The sequence below is a fragment of the Stylophora pistillata genome, chromosome 1, assembly GCF_964205215.1.
Source record: "Stylophora pistillata chromosome 1, jaStyPist1.2, whole genome shotgun sequence".
Taxonomy (NCBI): domain Eukaryota; kingdom Metazoa; phylum Cnidaria; class Anthozoa; order Scleractinia; family Pocilloporidae; genus Stylophora; species Stylophora pistillata.
The window spans coordinates 26934297-26940787 of NC_142519.1; the positions used below are offsets into that span (position 1 = coordinate 26934297).

Consider the following 6491-nt stretch of genomic DNA (forward strand, 5'->3'; position numbering starts at 1 on the left):
TGCTCTCGATTTGACGTCACATTACCCGCAAGAACCATTCCTCTTTAAACTCGGTCGTGGGCCAAGATGGCGGCCGATTTTCCGTATTTTGACTGGGCACAGAAAATTGAAGATTTGAGCAAATAAAAAAAATTTTGCACAGAAATACTCCAAAAAGTACGCTTATTTTGTTACGCGAAAAAAAAAATTGGGGTTTAGGTGCACTTTAATGAGAAAGAAAAGAGGATTAATATTTGACTACATCCGGCCATACCTTTCTTTGGATAAGAAAATACAATTTTTTTTTTTTATTTCAAATGATGCCAGGAACTTGATCAGGAAAGACTTCACATTGTACTGACAAATTCAAAGTACTTAATGTAAGGAAGACATAGAGAAACCTTACATCAATGACATTTTTACTACTCTGTGGCAAAAACAGGCATCACCCAACTAGCTTCAACTGATTGCAGCCAACTTTGAAATTAGCCTTCGCTATGGTAGTTTGGGAGGACATAAGGAAAATCAAAACACCACTGATAATGGTCAGGTATTTCTTTGAAACTCGTGTTTTATCACCTGTAGATACAGGGAAGTAATACTTCTCTCTCGGAACAACAGTGTTAAAACCACTCGTAAGTGACCTTAGTCAGATGGAGATCGATAATATCACAGACTGAAGATAAAAAGATTATATTTTCTTCGCAGTTTCCAACATTTTCAACTTTGGTCGTTTTCATTATTTTCCAGACTATACGAGTTTAAATAAATTAAATGAACTGTTGCAGAACCAAATAACCCACCTTATTTGATGTTTTCCTTTTGTTTTTGTTTTTTTGTGTGTTCCTGAACTTTCTTGACATGCATATATTTTAAACTTGCGCTTGAAGCTTCCCTAATGAAAGAGAAAACAAGAAAAATGCATTTAATTCATGTACACCGGTGTGCACCTAAATTAAGGATAATTATTTTCCATACAAGTGATTAATGTCAATATCACATTTTAGAATTAATATGAAAAGTTTGATGGGTCGAGAGCTTACAGCCAATATATAATAGCCTGTGAAGTCGACTTGATAACCCAGTATCTGCAGCAAATATATATTTGGTTATCGTGTTCAGTTCAAAGTCTGCCTAGTCTCTAAACCTCTCGTCCGTGTAGCGTTCTCCAACTTTTGCAAACTCAGAGAGAAGTGTTTTCTTTTTCAGATTGTTTAATAGTGTATAATAACACGATCATTAAATTCGGTTTTGCATGATATCATGAATTAATTGTCAAACCTCGTGTCTGTGTTGTCTGCCCCAGCCTTCGGCCTCGGCAGATAACTCAGACCCTCGACATTGATAATTCAGGATATCATGCTCAACCGTACCCAAATATCGCTTAATATTAGAGTTTAAAGACAAGATAATAGCAACTACATTTTACAATGGATATTAAGCTTAGCTCGTCTTCTATAGCATGAAATGACTAGGGGTGTAACTAGGTTACCCGAAAGTATTATGTTAGGTTTCTCTGATTATACAAATGACAGCAAGTTCTGTTATCTGCGGTCTCTAAATAAAGAATGGGAATCAATTCTCTGATATTCAGAAAACATGATTCCACGTTACACGTTTCACCTCTTTCATTTGGCGGGAAGGAGGGGAAATAACGAGCGCGTTCAAAATAAACTTCAGGCCGCAACATTGTCAGCACAAAAAGTGTGCATAGTACGACAGATTAATATAAAAATGAACGGAAATTAAACGATAGGTGCAACAATAGTAACGAATTTCTCGGCGTTTATGCTTACGACACGATCAAAAAACTGTCTTGGCAGCTGCCATAGAGGATATGTCTTATTCTGTATTACGTGAACTTGCCCTCCCCTCTTACATTCGACTTTATAAATCAATTTTACTCGAGCAACAATGAATAAACATGAACGTTGCATTTCCATCCAAAATATATCTGTACAAAGGTTATTTACCTGAAGAAGCGTCTTGGAAAAGTTGAAGTCATGAATCCTCGTCGTCGAATCTTAACCATTCCATTCAGCATACGAAACACTCGCCGACCTTGACAAAACTGACAATATCCAAGGTAATAAAGCCAAAATAATGTGTTTCTTGAATCCATAAAAGTTGGAAAAGACGCTGAAATTTCTTGTAGTTCGTAAGCTCTCTCCACGTGCAAGACCAAGCACAACTATGAATGTTAATTTTGAAAAGTATTTGTAATTCAAATGAGTTTTCCCACTTTAAAAGGCGGTTTCAAAATAATCGACATTGAGCTCTTCGGTTAGTCTTGTTCCATCAAAAAACGAAGGAGGATGTCAAGCTGAAGGCTGATTATAAACTTAGCGAGTTTCAATGGGGAATTGCAACTATTCTTCCCTGAATTTTGAAAGTGTTAGACGATTTCGAACTTAAAGTCATTTGTTTCCGAGGTCACAATTAACCACACCCATGTAGTTAAGAAATCTCTTTTTCTTATTTTGCTGAGATTTAGTGGTTTTGTTTAAATAAACAGAGTTAGCTTCTCCGGCGTAATTCACGAGCATCTGCATGCTCTGTTTAAGCGTACCGTGTTAAAATATGTAGCGAAATACAAATCAATGAGCTTTTAGACAAATATAACAGAGAGACCTCGAGAACTTAAATCTTGAACCGTAACTTATCTTGAGATTCACTTTGGATATCGATTTTTCGTCGCTCGTTGCTTTTGATCCATGTAACATACCACGCCCTGTTCCACGTCAAAAGGGTGTTTCCGCTACCTGATCAAACTTTCTCGCTGGTGAAGAAACGCCAGTGCCTCAGCGCTAAATAGAACCAAATCCACCATAACTATAATTGTTACGTTTATTAAGCATTGTGGACCTCTGTAATTGCAGTTGATACAAAGAGAGAGCATATTGGAAATTTAGTTTCTTATCATCTGCAAGATCCTTACAATCCTGCCTCCAGTTTTCCTCGAATACTAAAAACGACGTTTAACAGTAGCGAGCCCCAGCATCCGTTTTCGCACTTTTCGGGAAACAGCCGTTTTCCTGCTCAGCAGGTTTGGTCGGTTTGGGGCAACACGCTCCGGGCGCCAGTTTGTGTGACGCACAAAAAGCAAACAGAATTGCTTCTATGTACACCTCATCAAAGGGAGCTGGGTTTCCAGGCTCTAGCAGTTGGAACTCGAAATGCTTCGAGAAACGGGACGCATTGAGGACATCTGCTACATCAGAAGAAATGTTCTTGGGTGTTTTCTGAAAAACGAAAGCTTAAATGGCAAAGAATAATTCCGCATAAGCTGCAGTAACAGAAATGACGAAATGGAATCTTTTAGTCCTGGTGGTTGAAGAAAATGATTATATCCTCAGTTGGGCACTAGGGGCTACTCGGGAAATCAATTCGGAGTGGCCCAGCGATTAAGAGTAGACCTATGACCTCCGAGTCAGTACCTGTGATGATTTACTATTGAGCTTTAGGAGACTTGTCAGTTATAGTACCTACCGTCTAGAGCATTTTCTCGAGAGAGCAAAGTTCTAAGTGCCATAGTACGACAACATCACTAAGTATGGTGAATTATATATACCTCGCCTCTATCCCATAAAATATAATGTTATGAGACCTTTGTGTTATTGATAGACCTAAACAGACTCACCCTACTAGACAAACAACAAAGTAACTTAAAGACAGCATTTTCAAACCTTTTTTCTAGTTGTCATGAAAACTTTGTTCGCTATTTTAAGTTGCTGCATTTTTATGTTGTTCTATACTTCTGCACTTGAATCTACTGGGCATGACAAAAGTGATAGGTATTCAAGACACTCTTTCCTTAAAATTGTTCCATATTATATTTTTTTGAGGTATTTTCCAAGCACGTGTGGGTAAAAAAACTCACACTTATCAACTAACTAAATCAAGTCTAATACATGTACTTAATTACTTTATTGGTTAGGCAGCTGCAGCAAAACAGCTGGGCGAAGCACACTAATCAGGAAACGCAACATGGGGGCTAGATCTACCTCCTGGACAACTAACTTCACAACATTCTTTCCCACTTAGTACAAACATCGTCCGCCCTCGATGCGATTGAAATCAAAAAGGAAATACTAAAGTGAAAGTAAGATATAAATCAAAATCATGAAACACGAGACGATTATGAAATTATCAATCGCAAAGCTAAAATGGGAGAAACGGTTTAGGATCAAATGTAAATGATTAAAGTTGGGCTTTTTTGTACTGAATAAAAGTTAACATAATATCTTAACTAACTATCCATCAAATCTATCTTTTTTTCAGATAAAAATATCTATCAAATGGAATATAAACGACCTCCGCAAGGCAAGAAAGTTAAGTACGCTACTCGTATACTTTTCCATCATCAGGCATCGAGTCACGCTCCTCCCTTACAGGCTGGAATTTCGTGGCAGATCTTGTCTTCACAGGTTATCGAAAATAAAAATGGGATTAATCTTGCAAGGTCACAAGCTTTATGAACGTAGCCTTCCCTATTAGTGTTGGTAAAATATGACAAAATTGATCAGAACGTCACCCATTGCTGTCAGCAGGTGACGGTCGCAAAAGATGCGCAAGAAAAGACTCGTAAATCATAAAATAACTACATATTTAAATAAACTCTGCCACATCATCAATTTCCCACTCAAGTAAACAGCCAACTACTGGAAAATACTCCAGGAATATATTGAAAAGATTATGATGGATAGAAAGCCTTGGGGGAAGATATTTTTTTCTGCAACTACTAGAACGATAAGTTTAGACAGCGGTGAATTAAAGGTTTCTCCTCTGGTAGTGTAAAATTTCTCATGCCACATCCGTTTTGTCGGAATGAAGGCAACCTTAGCGAAATGTCCTGAACATCTTATGGTGTCACTGCCACTCTTCTCAGAATCTACCATCGAGTATGTTCCATGAGATTCACATTCAACTGACTTATCCCTGTAAAATTGAAATAGCAAGTCACCGGCTGGGTCCTCCACCAACTACCAACTTCGGGGAGTTGGCTTTAGAACACTCGCTCATGCAAGAAGGACCGAGACTTCTCATCTGGTTTATCTTTTTCATTCAGTTAACTGATAAATAACTAAATCAAGTTTAATACAAGTCCTTAAGTACTTTATCAGAGAACATGTTTGGGTTATATCCTGTCGATCTTGGAGGATTTAACCTCTCTGTAAAATTACCAACCCAATTATTTGCACAGGGTTCCTACAAGTGAACAAAAAGCACTTGAAATTCTACGCGATTAAAAGCCGATTATCGAAAACAAAAAACACAAAAAGGAACTATGTTTTTAGTCTAAACCAAGGCCACTAGACAAACCGAAACAAGAACACTATTAGCAAAACCCAAACAGGAGCTATGTTGTTCCTGTTGTGATCGCAAATATACTTACTATTTTTGATCAATTTGGTGAAGGTATACAAGTTCAAAGCTAGACAGCGCTGGCTGGGTCTAACACACTAATCAGGAAACGCAACGTGGGGGCTAGATATGACCTCCTGGACAGCTGTACAACAATCAGATAGTCGCTCCATCTCACCAAGTTTATAATCAGTGTTTGGCTCAGAATATCCCAATTTCTCATTATGGTATTCTACGTACTTGTTGGCAAAGTCGACCGAGGTGAGAGGCAATGATATGAAGTTGTTTAATCTCCCAATGTGTTCATAAAGATCAGCCAATATATATAAGTATACTATATATAAATTTATAACATAACCAGAGTAAAGCGCGCGCTCTGATTGGTCAATTTAGCGTCCCCCATTTGCCCATGGATGTACGCTGCTGACGTGAGAAAATACAAAGACTATTTTTCCGCGCACGCTTGTTTTTTCTGGTCACGTAAGATTTGTTAAATAAAAGGGAACTCTTTAGCTACAATGTATCAATGTTATGTTATAAAACAAATGGTAAACACCACACCATACACTATTGAGTTATGGATGCACTTGGGAGGTTTGCTAAGCACTCAAGAAGCTAGAGTCGCTCTCGGCTATCGCCTCGAGCGACTCTTACGCTTCTTTCGTGCTTAGCAACCTCCCGCGTGCATCCATAACTCAATAGTGTACGCTGTGGTGTTTACCATTTGTTAAATATATATTGTATGCAGACTCTGGTGAAATACACAAAATTAAATAAGAATTTGTCGTAAATTCGAGGACAACCTACTCGGAAAAAGAACACCCAGACACTCTTAGCTGTCGATTACACTAAAGAGTAATTTTAAATCTTATGAGGGATCTGATTTATGGAATGATTATTGGAAAAAAAAATCAGTCGGAAGATTGACAGTTTTTAGAAAAAAAAAAACTATTCCAGACAGCCAGTACTCCATTTATTTTCAATATCGTTTTTTAACTTGACACGGGTAAGGGAGTACAAATGAAGATTGTTATTGTTGTTGTTGCAACTTAGTCAATGTTATCGAATTAAACTTACGTGTGGATAGGCGGCAAAAAAGTTACAAAAAGAAACACGAAAGATCCAGATAGTTATGTGTGAAACAGTGC

General features: G+C 37.7%; 1 long non-coding RNA gene across 1 annotated transcript in view; it reads right to left on the reverse strand.

Moving 5' to 3' along the window:
• The window catches only part of LOC111320575 (uncharacterized), a 16553-nt gene extending 10481 nt beyond the window's left edge, over positions 1-6072 (reverse strand). Inside the window, exons 1-2 of the long non-coding RNA XR_002693876.2 lie at positions 1953-6072; positions 783-874 (exon numbers count right to left, since the gene is read on the reverse strand). This is a non-coding gene — a long non-coding RNA (uncharacterized LOC111320575). The remainder of the gene's footprint in view (positions 1-782; positions 875-1952) is intronic.
• Between the last annotated feature and the right edge of the window lie 419 nt (positions 6073-6491).